The following is a 20,237-nucleotide window of genomic DNA, read 5'->3' as shown; positions in this document are numbered from 1 at the left end:
ATACAATGTCCAAGAAAGATGACTTTTTGCTTACAGAGCTGTAGTTTTTCTTTTGAAGCTCTGCAGTCTTGTTCTTCCAAGAACTTGAGCAGGGAAACTGTTTCTTGTTGGCATTTGTCTTGAGTTGTAGTAGTTAACAAGAGGTCATCGACATACTGGATAAGCTGAGTTTCTTCTGAGAAAAAGGGTCTCCAAGCCTGGAGAACCAGTGACATGGCTTCAGAGTAGTCACTGGGACTATTAGCAGCCCCCTGGGGTAATCGTGTCCAGCAGTATTGTTTGCCATCATGTGTAAAAGCTAACAGTTCTTGAGAGTCTTTAGTGATAGGCACCGAAAAATAAGCATTCGCCAGATCGATCACCGTAAACCAGGCCCCTGATGGTGGGATCTGATTCAGCAAGGTGTGTGGATTAGGCACAATGGGACAATTAATTAATAGTCTCTTGTTGACCTCCCTAAGGTCATGAACCATTCTGTATTGGGTCTCTTCGGAACCGGTGACATTCCTTTTTTTTCACAGGAAACAACGGCGTTGACCATGGGGATCTACATTGAACAAGGATGCCGGACTGTAGATAAGCTTGTAGTTGCTTGGTGATGGCGGCTCTTTGATCAGGATTCAGTGGATATTGCTTTACGGATACTGGTACTGTTCCTGGCTTTAGTTGCAGTTGGACAGGTTGCACGTTCAGCTTGCCAGTGTCCATCTTCCCCTTAGACCACAGCTTGTCCGGTACTTGGGATGTGATCCAATCTGGGAGGATAACTTCAGCAGAATCTGTAATAGATGATTGGGAGAGAAAAACATACACAGCGGCCTCTATTTGAGGTAGTGAGTCTTTGGGTATATTGGATTTGTATTTGATGCCAGTCTCTGTATATTCAATTGATGCTTGCATTAGTTGCAGAATGTCAGCTCCCAGCAAGTTTACTGGACATGTAGATGAAGTAAGAAATTCAATAGGTATTGGTGTGCATTCATCATTGACAAGTAAAGAGGTTGGCTTACTTTTCCTAAGTGGGAGCGGCTGTCCACCCAACCCTGTACCTTGTATGGTGTTTCTGGACAGTAGCTCACTTGGAACCTCTTCTTCTCTCAGTACAGTGAGAGTGGCACCTGTATCAATTAGACATTCAAGTTTGTGTCCTGTGGGAAGAGTGAGAGAGACAGTACCTTTTGGAGAGTTCATTTTTTCTTCAAAGTAGAATGCTGCTACACCTTTTGGAGACGGAAATTGTCATGCCTGTTTTTTGTAAGGCAAGCCATCTGTCAGATTCTTGTTTTGCAGCCATTTTTGATATTTGTGACAACTTTGTTTAAAATGTCCCAAAGATTTACAAAAATAACATCTCCTTGCCATATCATTCCCTTCAGAATCACGTTGTACTGGTCTTACCATTGATGGTTTGGTACCTGCCATCTTTGGACCGTTAGTAGGGTCTTTTTTGTTCCAGGGTTGAACGACATTAACCTGAACAATTGGTGTTTTATTGCTCTTCTTCTCCTTTCTCTCTCTCTCCGTATCTTCCAGGCCTTCCAGAATCTGTAAGATTGCACTTATATCCATAAAGTTAACTTCGGGTCGTATAATAAGCAATTGGGCTCTCAATTCAGGACGAAGCCCATACAAAAACTTAGTTTTAAACAGTCTTTCATTGGCTGGATTGTCAAGTGGGTAACCTTCATTCTCTTGTCTAGTAACGACTTTATCATGATACTCTTTTACTGACATTTGCTTTTGTTGTATGTCCGGCTGTGCTGGCGCCTGAGCTGCCAATCTATGACATCTGTGAGTTACCCTGTCTCCCAACTGCACCCCACTCTCTGTTGTGTATTTATTTTGTGGTATATCCACTATGGCTGGTAACCCAGGGTGGAGGGGATCAATGGCAACATTTGGCAAGGTTTGTATTATATTCCATTCCCCTGTACCTGCGGTTGCTCTTACAACCTGTTCTAAATCTACCCAACATGGTCTGTGTATGATAATAGCTTGTCTGACTTTTTTATCATACTCTAATGAGTTCTTTCTTATATCAGGTAAATCATTTACAACTTTCATTTGATCAGATGCAAACCGTGGGATATAGTTCTGTCTCTCAACTAATTGCTGTACCTGGTGGCCTGCTGCATCTGTGATCATTTGAGGGTGATAGGTAACTCTAACGGGGTACATAGAAGGATCTGATTGTGATGCTGACACACTACTGCGTGGAAGACTATATATTTGGACTGGGTACTGTCCAGGCCTGTCACTAGGAACTGGATTGCCATAGAATTCTGTTTGCTTGCGTGTCCTAGCCTCAGATAACCCTTCTCTGGGTGGACTTTGATTGTAATCTTTTAGTCTTATTACAGATCTTACTTCTGGGTCACATGGTAAAACCTCTGACCCCACCCAATTTCCACAATTTGGACATTTTGCGTCTCCCTCTGGTATACAAAACACACATATTGGACACTTCCTTTGTGGGTAATAATTTCCAATTTTAAGGGATTGTAATTCTGAGGTTGGGTACAGTTCTTCAGTTCCCATGCCTGACCTGGGTATACCAGTAGTACTTCTCCCCACTGTTGTGATTGCAGTTGTGGTGCCCCCTGCTGTGAGCACATCTAATTGTTCTATGTTCTGTCCCCCAACTGCCTCGGGTTGTTCAATTACCTGTGGCAGTTGGTGTACAAGTGGTGCATTATCTACCTGATTATCTGCTTGTGGTGGTGCATTAGGTCTTGGTAAGTGGTATGGTGGTGGACTTTCAAATGACAACTCCTGTTTCTGTTTCTTTTCATCTTCTATTTCTTGTGAAACTGTAAGCCATATATTAACTGTATCAATAAGATTATGTTTCTGTAAACAATGTGCGTTTGTCACTTGGAATCGCCTCCAAGCGTCAGGATCTAATGTCCCTGTTTTTGGAAAATTAGCCCTTTGTAAGATTAAACCGATTGACTTGATCGATTTTCTTCCTTCTCGTAATGCCACAACCTGCAGTGGAGATTGCTCCATACCCTTAGTACTGTTCCCTCCCATAGGTCAATTACCTCCTGTGGGTGTGGCCTTTATCCACTTGCGGGAAGCAGTGTATAATGTTGCGCAAATGAGAAAACCTGTGCACTTATTGGTTGAGGTTTAATATATAAATGCGGCCTTCAGTTCCCTGTTTTTAATTTAAGCCAAAAGAAATCATAACCACTTATCAGGACAATAATCTGATACCACTTTTATAACCTGGGTAGACACCCTATTCTGAATACTTAAAAAAAAAAAAATGAAAAACAGTGCGTGTTGTATCCTTAATGCCAAAATACTTATGTGTTTTCTTTCTGTTTAAGTACTTCCTTTACACTGCTTATAACTATTGCTGAAGTGTGGGTTTGTATGCCCACAAAATGCCACTTGTGTGTGTGTGTCAGTTCAGAGAAAAACAATTTGGGTAATGATCTTCAATTAAATGCTGAAGGATTCTTGCTTCAAATATAACACCCAACTCTTAAAGTCTAATCTGAGCTTATCAGGCTAAATTCTTCCACTTATCAATTTAAAATGTATTACTGCAAGCTATTCTGTTATATGCACCTTACGCTTGCTGCTATTTAAATGACAATTAGACAGATGATCAGTCACTCACACCCCAACATATACGTAAACACTTCTAGTTTTATAAGGGCTGTATCCTAATTGGTTCAAAATGGCTTCCAGGGGCCTTCTTTGTAATAAGGCAGGTCCAGCCTTTTACAGCATATTCCAAATGAAAGTCTTTGAAGCTTTTTGAACTTTATTCACACCTTATAACTTATTTGTGTTTACAAGACAAACAACAAAAACCGCTTTTAGAGCACTTTGTCCGGCGTTAACCAGAAGTAATACCGGACTCAGATCGCTCCACTTACAAGCCTCGTTAAGATGGCCAATTCATACAACATGAAACATGTGCATACAAAATTCTGACAAAACAAACAAAAAACTCCAAAAAAAATAATAAAATAAATAAATAAAAAATAAAAAATGAATAAAAAAATAATAAATAAAAATAAATAAAAAACAAAAACAACACAACTTATGCAGTCATATCCAAAGCTGTGCGATATCCAAATGCTCTATATATGGGTTTTTTATATGAGGTTTGCAAGAAAAATGCAAGTGTATATTTATGCTCTGCCTTTTAAAACAGGGATTCTGAGAGAGTAAAATATATACATATGTTTATATATATATATATTTTAAAAGAGAGATTCCACTCACCTCAGATCCCTCTGTAAATAGCAGACACAAATGTACGCATTCTTTCTTGCTTCTGTCATCCCGGACGAGCCCCCACTGAAGGATTCTGGAATGTGACCTTTCTCTAGAGCACGCAGTTATCTCAGAGCCTTGGAAATGACTGTCCGACAGGGTCTCTTTCAAACAGGTTTATTCACACCAACTCCTTAGCTCGTTGGTCATATACTTATACCATGAAACACAAATGATTCCTCCCCCTTATGGGAGGGGATATTACCAAATACATACATGTTTACATGCGACACTCCCCTAGTGTGGAGTTACAAAGTCTATAACTGGTTTGAGTAATTTTACTATGCCATCTCCGATGACATGGAAGAGTGTATTTCCCCATATGGGTATCATTAGTAACTTTGACTTATTTACAGAACCTGAAACTCAGAAGGAATATATTTTAACCCATTCATCTTCCTGTACACAAGATAATTATAATGCTAGTACATATGGGTCTTTATAATACTCTGTACTGACAAGAATTATGCTATGGTATAAGTAGCACCTCCTCCTGCATTTGCATTGCTTGAGGATCCCACGTGATAAGCTGCTGTGAGCAGCTTATCATATGTGACCCAAGCTGAATTTATATAAAATATAACATCAAAGGCGAGGGATTGGCTGGCAACTTGGGGCGGATGGAGGCCAGAACTGATGTTATATTTTATATAAATATAAATTTACGCTGCAAGGTGAAGTTTCCTTCGCCTCGCAAGACAGCCTGCGACTTCAAGACTGAGTAAGAGGAGACTTACTTAGGCTGTAGTCGTAGAGGGACGCCACGACCGATGGTCGCAATTACCCCTAAACTGCCATTGGCACAGTTTTCTTAGTCTCGCAAGCTGACACACAACTGCAAGCCTGAGTAAGATGACACTTATCATGTTGTAGTTGCGGAGGGACACTGCGTCCGATGGTCCCGATGTTCCGCTAAACTGCAATTACATTACAGTTCGATACAATGAAATAGACAGAGGGTGACAAGGATCGCACATGATAAGCTGCAGCGAGCAGCCTATCATATGTGATCTAAGCCAAAATCTCTCTGCTATGAAAGCCAGTGACAGCTTCTCATCACTTTCCGCACACAGGGAGATTGACAGGCGGCCGGAGTTTGGGTGAGGCACCCAGCCATTTACAGGGAGTGTCAACAGAAAATGCAGGTGGACTCGGCTATTTATCGTGTGCGACTTCTCCCCTCGGAGAATCGCACAAGTGTCTGGCCAGTTTTGCTTAGGCTGTAGTCGTAAAGGGACACTGGGACCAATGGTCGCAATGTTCCTCTAATCTGCAACCACAGTATGATATGATCACAAATGCCGGCAGGGGGTGGTATGCACCTCCTCCTGCATTTGCATTGCTTGAGGATCCCACGTGATAAGCTGCTGTGAGCAGCTTATCATATGTGACCCAAGCTGAATTTATATAAAATATAACATCAAAGGCGAGGGATTGGCTGGCAACTTGGGGCGGATGGAGGCCAGAACTGATGTTATATTTTATATAAATATAAATTTACGCTGCAAGGTGAAGTTTCCTTCGCCTCGCAAGACAGCCTGCGACTTCAAGACTGAGTAAGAGGAGACTTACTTAGGCTGTAGTCGTAGAGGGACGCCACGACCGATGGTCGCAATTACCCCTAAACTGCCATTGCATCGCAGTTTGATATGATCACAAATGCCGGCAGGGGGTGGTATGCACCTCCTCCTGCATTTGCATTGCTTGAGGATCCCACGTGATAAGCTACTGTGAGCAGCTTATCATATGTGACACAAGCTGAATTTATATAAAATATAACATCAAAGGCGAGTGATTGGCTGGCAACTTGGGGAGGATGGAGGCCAGAACTGATGTTATATTTGATATAAATATACATTTACGCTGCTTGTGATAAGCCGGCGCCACAAGCTGTAATAGAACAGCTGGGAGAAGGGGTGCGGGGTGAGGCAGAGGCGAGAGAGCCGGGGAAACCCGAGAATTTTCTGGGCTTGCCAGTCTGGGCATTAAGGTATAGCCTGGAAAATTCTCGGGATTACCAGTGAAGGGGTTAAGGATCACACATGATAAGCTCCTGCGAGCATCTTATCATATGCGATCCACACTGAATCAGGCATCTTCTGAAAACAAGGCGAGTGATTAGCTGGCTTATCTGGGGAGGTTGGAGGCCAGAACTGATGTTACATTTTATATACATTTATATTGAAGTTGTACAGCAAAGTTCCTTTGGTCTCACAAGACGACCTACAACTGCACGTCTGAGAAAGATGAAAATTACTCAGGCCACAGTCGCAAATGGATGCTGCAACCGATGGTCACGATGTACCTCTAAACTGCGATCGCAGTAAGATTACATTGAAGAGTTTTCTTCTGAAAATGTATATACAATATAACATAAAAGGTGATTGATTGGCTCGCTTTTCTGGGCAGGATGGAGGCCAAAACATATGTTATATTTTATATACATTTATACGGAATAGCAACGTTTCCTTGGCCTCGCAAGACAACCTATGACTGCAAGTCTGAGTAAGATGAGAATTATGGTGCCCATACACTTGTCAGATGTGTTTGACATCCCCTCCAACCCGATGCGTGGTCGGGGTAGGGAGATCGGACGGGCTGCACATTAAATGTATTGTATCGGACCAACCAGTCACATCGCGGGTGCTTATGTGCAGCAGTGGGTTCCGTGTGGTGGGCAGTGGGGTCGGCGCAACAGCTGGGAACTATTAGCGCTATTTGCCTGGCAGGGGGGGGGGGGGGGGAGCGGCTGCTAAATGTGAAGAAATATTTTGAAAAGACTAGCTGAACGCTAATTGGCTGAGAGAATTCTCTCAACCAATAAACAGCCGGCCAGTCTTTAAAAAATATTTTTTCACATTCAGCAGCCGCTTCCCACCCGACAAATAGCACTAGTTCCCAGCCATTGCACGGACCCCGCTGCCTGCCCTGCGCCACACAGACCTCACTGCCCGCCCCCTGCACAGACCCCGCTACCCACCCCACGGGGGATATTACATGCAATATATCGCATGCGATTTATTGCATGTAAATTTGGCCCATCAAGTGCCAAATCGTAAGCGAGCCTCCCGGGGAGCTGCTGGGGAGCTCTCAAGGTCAAACTGGTAAGAACAAGTTGGACTAGTGTATGGGGGTTTTAACTCAGGCTGTAGTTGCTTGAGGACACCGCGTTCCTCTAAACTCCTATCGTGTCGCAGTTTAATTGGATTGCAAATGTAGCCAGGGGGTGGTATGCACCATCTCCTGCATTTGCATTTCTGTGAGAAGCGTATCATATGCGATCCAAGCTGAACAAAGCCCTATGTAAAGTAAGTTTACATTGAAGAGTTATCTTCTGAAAATGTATATAAAATATAACATCATAGGTGAGTGATTGGCTGGCTTATCTGGGGAGGTTGGAGGCCAGAACTGATGTTATATTTTACATACATTTACATTTAAGCTGCAAGGTGAAGTTTCCTTCGCCTCGCAAGCCCACCTGCGATTGCAAGGCTGAGTAAGATGAGACTTAAGGGGTGTACACACGGAGCAAATATGTGCTATTTTCTAAGCAATCTGACTAGATTGCTTAGAAAGTAAGCACAGAACTCTCTGTGTGTATGCTCCGAGAGATTAAATATCTCTTGCTAACTAAGTCAGTGCATGCAGTCACAATCTAGTCAGATTGCTTAGCAAATGACTGCAAATCTCTCTGTGTGTACAGAATGAGAGATACTGATCACAATCTCTCATTCTGAACCATTAACCTGACTTTTTTTGCTTAAGCAAAATTGCTTAGCAAAATCGCTTAGCAAAATCACTTAGCACAAATCTCTGCATGTGTATGTGCTCCCCATGGGAGATCATGACACCAGCAAAATTGCTTAGCAAAATAGCTTAGCACAGATCTCTACGTGTGTATGCCCCTTAAAGGGGTGTACACACGGAGCAAATTTGTGCTATTTTCTAAGCAATCTGACTAGACTTCTTAGAAAGTAAGCACAGATCTCTCCGTGTGTATGCTCCGAGAGATTAAATATCTCTTGCTAACTAAGTCAGTGCATGCAGTCCCAATCTAGTTAGATTGCTTAGCAAATGACTGCAAATCTCTCTGTGTGTACAGAATGAGAGATACTGATCGCAATCTCTCATTCTGAACAACTACCCGGCCTTTTTTTGCTTAAACAAAATTGCTTAGCAAAATTGTTTAGCACAAATCTCTGCGTGTGTATGTGCTCTGCATGGGAGATCTTGACACCAGCAAAATTGCTTAGCACAGATCTCTACGTGTGTATGCTCCTTTACTCAGGTGGTATGCACCTCCTCTTGCATTTGCATTGCTTAAGGATCACACATAATAAGCTGATGGGGACAGTGTATAAAATGTGATCTAAGCTGAATCAGGACCTATGTAAAGAAAGATTACATTAAAGAGCTCTCTTCTGAAAATGTATATAGAATATAACATCAAAAGTGGGTGATTCGCTGGCTAGTAACGGGAGGTTAGGGGCCAGAACGTATGTTATATTTTATATTAATTTAAATATACAGGTACACCACCAATTTACCAACAGCTATTTTAATCCAGACTATATTCCACTATGATATTTGTCTTTGTTCAATTTTCTTTTTGTGATATTATTAAAGAGGTCGCCAGTTTACAGTGTGAGGGTGCAAGCCCAATCTCCTGTTTATAGGGAGCGGTCCCAGAGCGTCTGGGGACATTCCCCAATCCAGAGAGCCTGGGAGCGTTCCAAGGTCCAATATTTCTACCCTTTCCTTCAGATGAGGATAATTCTAACCTCCAGACTTGGTGATAAAGCTGATCAGTCACAAGTTGCTTCAAAATGTCGGTCCACTATCCAGTTCCAGTCTCCTGGTTACTTGCATTTATCAAGTGATATCTGGAACCCAGCATCATGGCCTCTTTGCACTATATTCTGTGTGTCAATAAACATTACTTTTCACTTATATCCAGTAGTGCTTGTGTTGTTCTTGCCAATGCCGCACAGGGGAAATTCCTAGTGACTGTGATTATGTATAGGTATAAACGGATTCAGTATTGAATCCCGGCGTTCAGAATCCCGACGCCGGAATCCCGACAGCCGAAATGCCGACAAGGGGGGGACGTGGATCGCCCCCCCTTGCGGGCTCGCTGTGCTCGCCACGCAGCGGGCCCGGTGCCTCGCTACGCTCGGCACACTAATTTATTCTCCCTCCAGGGGTGTCGTGGAGGGAGAATGTGTCGGCATTTCGGCGGTCGGGATTCCGGTGTCGGGATTCTTAACGCCGGGATCCCGACCGCCGGGATTTTAACTGCATCCCGTATAAACTCATCATATATGTTTAGATTAACCTTTCTGGTGCTGGAATGGTTCCTCATCCACTCACTACCCACTGTCATCCCTATGGCCCCTGACGTCTCCCGCAGAATAAAGGCATGCTATTAGCTGTGGGAGGGTGACGTCACTGTCGATATCGTTCAGTGTGTACGCGCAATATCGGTGGAGCCCGTTGTCTAGTGTGTATGGGGCTTACAGACACGAGAGCATATGGCAGTACAGCTACATCTAAGATGTAACCGTGGAACATACAGTACTGTAATACTGAAGACCACTGTAATTACAGTACATAGCAATAAATAATGATGTTCCGATTTACATCTTTTTTTATTCATTAAGAATTAAGGTGATGCTTCTAAAATCTTATCGCAGATCAGTTATTGGTTACGGATGAATGGCTCATCCACATATACGGTATTAGCACAGCTCAGCTGGGCTTTGGTGTAAGAAACCCTGCAAGTACCTCTATAATCTACCAGTACTTGCACTTGTCTGCAGATGGCTAGAGTCCATAGAAGACTTGGGAAAGTATCCGCATCAACACAAGCGAGACAGATAGAGTGAGAGAGAGAAAGAAGGGGGAGATGGGAGAGAATCAGAGACAAAGAATAGTAGAGGAAGGAGAGAAGAAGAGAATAAAGGGAAATGAGAGTGAGTGTGAGACAGAAGGAATAGGGAGAAACGGGAGAGTGAGAGAGGTGGAAAAGATGGTAGAGAGAGAATGAAAATAGTAAGATTGAGGAGGGGATAGAGGGAGATATGGAATAGGGGGAAATGCGAGGGAATGAGCAAGTATGAGAGAAATGGAAGGGGAGAGAGAGAGAGAGAGAGAGAGAGAGAGAGAGAAGGAAATAGAGAGAAGAGAGGGGGTTGAGAGTGTGTGTGAGTGTTACAATGAGAAAGATATTTTGAGATGCGAGAGACGAGTGTGAAAGAGAATAGTGAAAATGTGAGAAAATAAAATATAGGATGGCAGAAATGAGAGAGAGAGCGCGCGTGAGAGGGGGGTAAGGGAAATGGGAGATAGAGGATAGTGAGAAATAGTAGACCATGTAAGAGAGAGGGAGTATAGGGGCAAATGGGAGTGTGAGACATAGACGGGGTAAAGGAAATGGCGGAGGAGGGGGAGAGCGGAGGAAATGGGAGAGTGAGAATAGGGGCAAATGAGAATGTGTGAGCAAGTGTGCGAGAGAAATGAAAGGGGGGAGAGAGAGAGAGAGAGAGAGAAAGAGACGAGAGGGGATGATAAAGTGTGTGAGTGACAATGAGAGAGATATTGTGAAATGCAACAGTGCGAAAAAGAGGATAGGGGAAGAATAATAGTTTGTTGGAATAGGGGGAAAAGGAGCAATGAGAGACAGAGAGAGGAAGGGAAATGGGAGATACAGGGGTTAGTGGAAAATAGTAGTCCATGCGAGATAGAGGGAGAATAGGGAGAAATGGCCGTGTGAGACAGAGAGAAAATGGGGGGCGGGGGGAGGGACAGAGCGGAGGAAATGGGAGAGTGAGAGAAGGAATAAAGGGCAAATTGGAAAGTTCCCTTATAGGCACATTGGTATGTAAGGATACTTAGGGGGAAATTTACTAAGATGGAAGTTCTATTTCACATGTGATGTTGCTATGGGCAACCAATCAGTTACTATCTATTATCTTCTAAATAAAGAAGTAGATTCAGATTGGTTGCCCATAGCAACACCATGTGAAATAGAACTCCCATCTTAGTAAATATCCCCCTTAAAGTTGCATTTATTTGCCCATTAACCCCCCATAACTACATTGGAAATTTTATGTGGAATGAAGTTGAAGTGTTGTCCAGTAAAACAGATATTTTCTCACCACGATTTGTGCCACTGATGCCACAACTGTTTCTCTTTATCTGAACTATCCAATTACTCCGGCACTAGTAAAGCACCAGCCACTCTCCCTCATTGGGTTATAGGGATATGTAGACCCCATTCATTTTCTAGGCAGAACTCCTTAGCTCATGATGTAAATGGTAGTGTTTACAAAACATTCTACGGACGCCGACAAATCTCGACTTACACTCCAGCAAATGTGATTGGAAAATACATTATATGTAAGTTACAAGAGGGAAAATGATCATTAACTTACCTGCTATTAAATGGTGCCCTCCGGGATACCAGATGTAGGGGGTGAGGGAATTCCAGCAGATGTAACGGGAGGCACTTCTGTACACTTCTGTCAGAACATCTTTTCCAACTTCCCGAGTCTCCTGTACGGAGTGCGGACCAGCATAGATCGGAGTCTATAAAAAGGGGGGAAACACTCATATCATGTCTAACATGACTGAGCCCTGAAATATCTTTTCGCAATTGTTGTTCATTAAATGCTAATAAATCTATGTATTGGATGACATGCAAATAAAAGTAAAGCGTGGAGCACAGACACCAAATATGCAATTCAACCTAGTGGTGCAATCACATTGTAAATAAGCTGGCAACTGATGATAGCTGCCTGCCAATGTAACAGGTGAAGAATAGTTAGTGCAATGAGCTGACGCCTGGGAACCGTGTAATGTATATTGAGCTATGTAAGTACCCACCTGAAGTACCCCAAGTAGCCCAACCCCAAGAGGGAGAGTGATCCTAATAACAGATAACAGATCCTTATAGAACAGATGCCAAACCAACTAAAATATTGATTTATTAGAAGATGATTATAATACAGTTTCTCCATCCGGGCGTTGTCGGCTGCTGGAGCCGTCATTTGAGCTCTCACCGTCCGGGGGTGGCGGGCTGCAATAAGTAAAAAGTGGCAGCACTCAAACAGGGCTTTCTCATCCGTAGTTGTTCGAAATATCTTCTAGTGTGTACCCAGCTTAAAGCCACAGGCCATGAGGGTCACATGACTGTCCTCTATGTCCAGTATATGGTACCGAATAGTACGGTGGAGGTCTATAGTACTGATACAGGGATTGTCCTATACTGGGACAGGACAAATCTCACATCCAGGTTACTAGAGATGAGCAACATTTATAACTGTAGCAAAATGTCTCATTTTCCACTGACACATGTTTCCTAACCACCCACACACACACAGGAATAATGCCACAGACCTACTTGTTGTCTATTAATTCCTCCAAATGGGCATTTACTAAACACAGAGCAGAACGGCATCCTCTGGCATGGGGAGCAATATCAGAGATGCTGTAAGAAATCCATGCTCTTCTTTAGTACTTTCTGATGCCACCGAAGGACGCACACTTTCCTGGACGCCTTATGGTCCTTATACACACTGGGTGAATGGGGACAGCGATGATGGGAAAATCATCCCCAGGGCCAGGGCTATAGCCCGGAGCTATCCCATGTGTAAGTAAGAGTGGTAGGCCTCATTTACTACCAGAAACTGGGCTGTAGCATTATTATGATATATGTTATTTGTCAAAATGCTTTTTTCTCAATTTTCCTTTTAAAAGTATACTAATAAAAGTTTCAGTCAAATTTGAATATTGATATAACCTATTTCACGTAACAGTATGCCCCCCCCCCCCCAAAAAAAAATTGTTGCATCCTTTCATTTTATCCAGAGGGATAACCCTTCATTAATAACACTATGTCCAAGACTCTTGAGGGCACCACCAACTTAGATAGACTGCATGGGAATTGACACCCCTCCATAACCCTTTTATTATACATTTTGATTTTTAATACTATAGGTCAATGGTTCTCAACCTCGGTCCTCAAGGACCCCCAACAGTGCACGTTTTCCAGGTCACATGGCAGGTGCACTCATTATTCACTGACACATCTTAAAAGATCCACAGGTGGAGCTAATAATTTCCCCTGTGATTCTGTGTGGAGACCTGGAAAACATGCACTGTTGGGGGTACATGAGGACCGAGGTTGAGAACCACTGCTGTAGATAACAGTAGCTGAACCTTTACATAGGACCTCCCAGTATGCCATCATGGCATATTAAAGGCCCATACACACTTGGCGATTTTCAACTGAAAGACGCTCATTATTGTCGTTTAAGCTGCTTTCAGCTGAAAAGCCGCCCAGTGTGTATGGGGCAGCGGTGATGCCGCTCCCGCATCATCGCCGGTGGCCACCACTCATCTGCTGGTATTACCAGCTGATGACCGACAGGGTGAATGGCTTGAAAGTCATCTACCCATGGGAAAATCGTTTCAATGGGCAATAATTGCTCTGTGTGTGTGCACTAAGTGATTCAGCCCAGCGATTTTCTCCATCATCGCTATTGTCCGCAGGGTAAGACAGCACTAGCGCTGGCTTTCCTTCTAGATGGCGATGCTTTGCCTATTAAAATAGGCAAGGCCCTGCTCAGCACGATCGCTCAGCACACAGCATCGTGGGTGCAGCATGATGTGTGCTGAGCAATCGTGCTTAAGCCCATCACTCAGCACGGAGCACGGGTCACCAGTCTGTATCCCCCTTTAGTGTGAACAGTACTATATAATCCTCACTCATCAGAGACAGCTCGGAAGGAGGAGTGTCTCTATTGGCATGAAATGTCAGCTGTATAACTCCATATATGGCAGCAATGTCTCTCCAGAGGCAATCAATGAAGCATTATTCTTGTACCGCAATCTAGGTAAACAAGGGAAGCATTATTCTGGTACCTCAATCTGGGCAAACAAGGGAAGCATTATTCTGGTACCTCAATCTGGGCAAACAAGGGAAGCATTATTCTGGTACCTCAATCTGGGCAAACAAGGGAAGCATTATTCTGGTACCTCAATCTGGGCAAACAAGGGAAGCATTATTCTGGTACCTCAATCTGGACCAACAAGGGACAAATTATTCTGGTACCTCAATCTGGGCAAACAAGGGAAGCATTATTCTGGTACCTCAACCTGGGCAAACAAGGGAAGCATTATTCTGGTACCCCAATCTGGGCAAACAAGGGAAGCATTATTCTGGTACCCCAATCTGGGCAAACAAGGGAAGCATTATTCTGGTACCCCAATCTGGACCAACAAGGGAAGCATTATTCTGGTACCTCAACCTGGGCAAACAAGGGAAGCATTATTCTGGTACCTCAACCTGGGCAAACAAGGGAAGCATTATTCTGGTACCTCAATCTGGGCAAACAAGGGAAGCATTATTCTGGTACCTCAATCTGGACCAACAAGGGACGCATTATTCTGGTACCTCAATCTGGACCAACAAGGGAAGCATTATTCTGGTACCTCAATCTGGACCAACAAGGGACGCATTATTCTGGTACCTCAATCTGGGCAAAACAAGTGAAGTATTATTCTGGTGGCGGTACACGTCCTCCGACCTTTTCATACCCCCACTATCCCCGTCGGCGTGGAGTTGAATTTATATAGTGTGGCGAGCGCCCTGCGAAGGGACGCGGATTACTTCACATATATTCCGTGTCCCCTCACGGGGCTCGCTGCGCTCGCCACACTATATAAAGTCAACTCCACGCCGACGTGGATAGTGGGGGTATGAAAAGGTCGGAGGACGCGTACCGCCGCCCCTCGCGGGCTCGCTGCGCTCACACGCTTCGGGTTAGTGTTGATAGTGGGCTGGCTGTGGACCTTGTGGACACATTAACAACACCAATATCATTCATCTGACACAGTAATGACAACAGGAGTTAACGAATAACTGTAGAAGAAAATGATTATAGATGAACAATAAAGACAATGATTACATACAAAGATAATTATCACATAGAACAATAAATATAATAAAAAAATAACAATAAGAAAGATAACGATGAAATCTAACAATTATTATAATTAAAAATCATCAAGAGTCAATTTCATTTAGCGAGCAGAGTTAATGCTTGTAACATACGTGGGAATGGGGTGTCACCTGCTAGGCATTTCGGCCTATACGAATTCCTGCATATAGCTGTCCAGGTTCTGCCGAGCTGTGCCCCGCTGGCGCTTGTTACGCCATTTATCGCATCCCCACAGTCGCTCTATATTTTGAGTGTGCGCTCCACTCTGCAGGTCTATAAAGTTATATTTGTGGTTCACGCGCGCGTGAACGTATACAGCCCGCTCCAGTGCTTCTGTGCTGTACGCACGCCAGCAGTCACTGAAGATGCTCGTGCCGGGCTCTATATTGTCACAGCTTGCCGCCATAAGTGTGGAAGCGTCCCTTTGCGGGACAGGCATCATGAAGCATTGACCCGTTTCTCTACAGACTCCGCCGAACACCCACTGCTGTGGGAGCACTCGGCCAACATTAGCCTGTCGTCGACCAAAAAGAGTTTCATCAATTTCAACGATCATGCCTGGGCCCCCAATGCGGCGTTGCGGCTGTGCCAACAAGTCCAGCTCACATGCCTCCTGCATTAAGGCGTTGTACATGACTACTGTCTTATTCGACATATTGAGGTGACGGTCGCAGAAGTCGATAGAAGTCAGCTCCTCACCAGCAGAAGATGAAGTGAACTAACTTCACCAAAGAAAGTCGGCGTCCTGGGAAGAAAAGGGCTGCCCTCAGACTCTCCTTCTTCCCGCAGCTCTTTATGTAACATCGCCATTTGTACTCCTTAATGGACAGCCGCATGGGATGTCCATTTGCGCAGGTGGCTGTCACCGGCAGAAGAGAATGGTCCTGCAGAAAACGGACAGCTTCCTCTTCGGTCTGCGCCAGACTGAACAGACTCACCGATACTGATGAAGATGCAGCCATTCGGATGGAAATCACAGCCAACGTAATCCTATGCAACGTAATCCAAAGTAATTGGATCAAAATCACAGCAAAATCACCTCACGAAAATACCAGCTCAGCAACACACTTCTTCTCTCCTCACAAAATCCCCTCAGAGTGAAATTCTGCCAGATGTGCCATAAGGCGGGATTACGAATGGGCGGGGTGTGTTAAATCGCATTGCATGCCATACAAAGGCATACAATGGCATACAACGCAATGCGATTTGTACTTCATTAGCACCTCCCGATCATTTCAAGGGAAAATCAGGTACCGTTGCATCGCATGCCTTAATTAGTGGCATGCGATGCGATATATCGTGCGCCCAGAAAATACACAAGTACCCATTATTCTGGTACCCCAATCTGGACAAACAAGGGAAGCATTATTCTTGTACCCCAATCAGGGCAAACAAGGGAAGCATTATTCTTGTACCCCAATCAGGGCAAAAAAGGGAAGCATTATTCTGGTACCCCAATCAGGGCAAACAAGGGAAGTATTATTCTGATACCCCAATCAGGGCAAACAAGAAAAGCTTTATTCTTGTACCCCAATCTGGGCAAACAAGAGAAGCATTATTTTGGTACCCCAATCTGGGCAAACAAGGGAAGCTTTATTCTGGTACCCTAATCTGGGCAAACAAGAGAAGCATTATTTTGGTACCCCAATCTGGGCAAACAAGGGAAGCATTATTCTGATACCCCAATCAGGGCAAACAAGGGAAGCATTATTCTGGTACCCCAATCAGGGCAAACAAGAGAAGCATTATTCTGGTACCCATATCTGGGCAAACAAGGGAAGCATTATTCTGGTACCCCAATCTGGGCAAACAAGGGAAGCATTATTTTTGGTACCCCAATCAGGGCAAACAAGAGAAGCATTATTCTGGTACCCCAATCTGGGCAAACAAGGGAAGCATTATTCTGGTACCTCAATCTGGGCAAACAAGGGAAGCATTATTCTGGTACCTCAATCTGGGCAAACAAGGGAAGCATTATTCTTGTACTCTCAGTTGGCGGAGCAGCTACTTAGAGGAATGGAGTAAATTCCTGTGTACTGAAAAAGAAAGGAAAATAAAGTAGCGTTAAATACCACTGAGGATTTAAAATTGAATTGACATTTCATAATACACATAAACAAAAAAATTACAATAAATGAATAAATACCGTACATAAAACAAATAAAAGCACAGGCACCTATGACAAATACTGTGGGCTGGATAGTTCATTGGGGATCCGTTCCTATATATACCGCCATTAGTAGGGGTCCACATATAGTAAGCACAGTCTCCAATAAATCTCTCTGTGGATGAGTAAGGTATATTTACCATAAATGTCCACCTGGGGAATTAATCCAACATGGAACGCATAGCAGCAGTATACTACTTAACGGTGATAGCAAGTGAGGAGTCTCACTGGAGTATCTGCGGCTGTGGAAAGTTCCCAAAGATTGGCCGCTGGTCCGGATCCAGTATAAAGTACAGTAGTGCATAGGTTGGAGATGCCACTCTTGGGAGACAGTACAAAGAAGGGCAACTAGAATGGTGCATGGCCTACATCACAAAACGAACCAGGAAAGACTAAAAGATCTTAATATGTATACTTTAGAGCAGAGAAGGGAAAGGGGGGACATGATAGAAACTTTCAAATATATCAAGGGCTTTAACAAGGTGGGAGACATTCTTTACAGGAAGAGGAGCAGCAGAACACGAGGACATGCACTGAAACTAGAAGGAGGAAGATTCAGGGGAAATTTGAGGAAGAATTGCTTCACAGAAAGAGTAGTGGATAAGTGGAATAGCCTCCCATCAGAGGTGGTAGAGGCAAATACAGTAATACAATTTAAACATGCTTGGGATAGGCATATTAATATCCTTACAAAGAAATAAGGATCAAATATGGTTTGAGGTAATGTTTAAAAAAGGGGCAGACTAGATGGGCCAAGTGGTTCTTATCTGCCGTCACATTCTATGTTTCTATGATGGGCTCTCAGCTCCTATCGCATTTCACTGTACAACTGGATATGTATATTCCATGCAGTATACGCCAAACATGTTCCTATTGGAGGCCACACTGTGAGTAACAAGCCTCTACTAACGGCGGTATATATAGGAACGGAACCCCACTGAACTATCCAGCCCATAATATTTGCCATAGGTGCCTGTGGTTTAATTTGTGTTTTTACTTTTTTTTTTTTATGTGTATTATTAAATGTCAATTTAATTTAATTCCTCATCGGTATTTAGCGCTACTTTATTGTTGTTCCTGTCCTTGTACCTAGTATACTGAGGATCTATTCCCACTCACCACTTCAATGATGTCCCTTGCATCAAGGCTCAGGCTGCAGCTTGCCAATGTAGAGAGCTGACAGTCAAACTGGGATCTTCCAGATGTCATTCGGAAAAGGACCACTCCAAGAGCGTACCAATCCACACCAGCGTCGTACTGTTAGTGGAATTGCATCTGTCAGAATGAGGGAAACAGGTCACTAAATAAATCAGCGTTATATACATGACAGTACGGCTGAGGAATAGTAACATAGAGGGGCACACAGGGAGGATACTGCATGGTACCATGTGGCCACAGCCTGTGGCTTAGGGTGCATTGTCTGCGACGTCACAGGACCCGTTCTGCACATGTGCAGTGAACCCACCATCAGATTTGTACATAAACATACAAATCCAAACAAGACCCATAGTGCACAATGAGAACAAAAACAAACAAACCCCTGAAAAATCTCCATAAAAACATTAGAGAGGGATGATCCTGAACCCCGATTCACAGTGAGACATTCATAACCATATCTTCTGTAAATTGGGTGTTTGCTATAATGAAACTTATACTACAATATGTACAGCCAAGTAAAAACATACATCAGAGTTGCGATACATATTATATTAGAAGGAAGAATGAAGAACAGGATATAGAAGTATGATACAGTATATAAGATGATCAGGTGAAGACTGAGGGGTAGATTTATTAAGCTCGGTGAAGTGATAAACTGTCTGGTTTTTATCACCGGCCAATCAGCTCCTACCTGTCATATTTCAAATCAAGCCTGTAACTTCACAGGTAGGAGCTGATTGGCTGGTGATAAAAACCAGACAGTTTATCACTTCACCGAGCTTCATAAATCTGCCCCTCAGATTGTTGGCAGGGGACATGTAATGATCTAATGCTGCGCATACACCTGTATGTCAGTGACTTTAATGCTGGCCACACTTGGGGTGAAATTTAATCGGATGAGAGATTCAGAAAGTGAGAGATTTGGTAAGAAATCTCCAGATTTTTTAAAGCAGCAATCATTTATACTTCTAAATCAAACTGGTTTTGCAGTGTAAATGATTGCCGCTTTAAAAAAATATGGAGATTTCTTACCAACTCTCTCACTTTCTGAATCTCTCACCCTATGAGTCATCATGTTGGGCAATAGGACATGCTGCATGGTAATGGGGACAATCTGGGCACTGCCCCAACATGACAGAGAGGAAGTAAATATGTAGAAATGCCACGCTCTATCCTGCATATTAACCTTAGCATACAAACTCTACATATTAGAATAGAAATAATATACTCCCTACAATGTAACACTGTAACAGTCTATCCTCACCTCTGGGACAATGTAGCCTGGTGTTCCCCTGCTTCCGGTAGCTCCATGGATCTTATTCACAGCCAGACCAAAGTCGGCTATTATGATGTGTCCGGCAGCACCAATCAGGATGTTTTCTGGTTTAATATCTCTGTAATAAGGGACGCAGTACATTTTCTTTACTAAGGACTTGTTTAAATATATACAGCACCTGATATACATTCTATGCATCATATAGATGTGTCCTTATACATTGAGCCTCAATACGCCATGCACCGTGAGTTGGCAGTCCCTGGGCAGCTCTGCTAATGTTGGGCATCTTTCTTTGCTGAAAATGCATCTCATATTGAGATAAAGCCACAGTCACACA

At 43.5% G+C, this 20,237-nt stretch overlaps 2 long non-coding RNA genes across 2 annotated transcripts in view; both read right to left on the bottom strand.

The window, feature by feature from the left end:
- LOC146054529 (uncharacterized) overlaps positions 1 to 20,237 on the bottom strand; it is a 128,358-nt gene that overhangs the window by 79,216 nt on the left and 28,905 nt on the right. The window lies entirely within an intron of this gene.
- Positions 15,210 to 18,733, bottom strand: LOC146054534 (uncharacterized). The gene is made up of 3 exons (XR_014468225.1): positions 18,586 to 18,733; positions 17,248 to 17,335; positions 15,210 to 16,289 (listed from the first exon to the last, which is right to left on the bottom strand). It is a non-coding gene; the product is annotated as an uncharacterized LOC146054534 (long non-coding RNA).

Source organism: Crinia signifera, unplaced genomic scaffold (genome assembly GCF_055691185.1).
Source record: "Crinia signifera unplaced genomic scaffold, ASM5569118v1 HAP2_SCAFFOLD_249, whole genome shotgun sequence".
NCBI lineage: Eukaryota > Metazoa > Chordata > Amphibia > Anura > Myobatrachidae > Crinia > Crinia signifera.
This window is presented reverse-complemented; position numbering and strand designations above follow the sequence as displayed.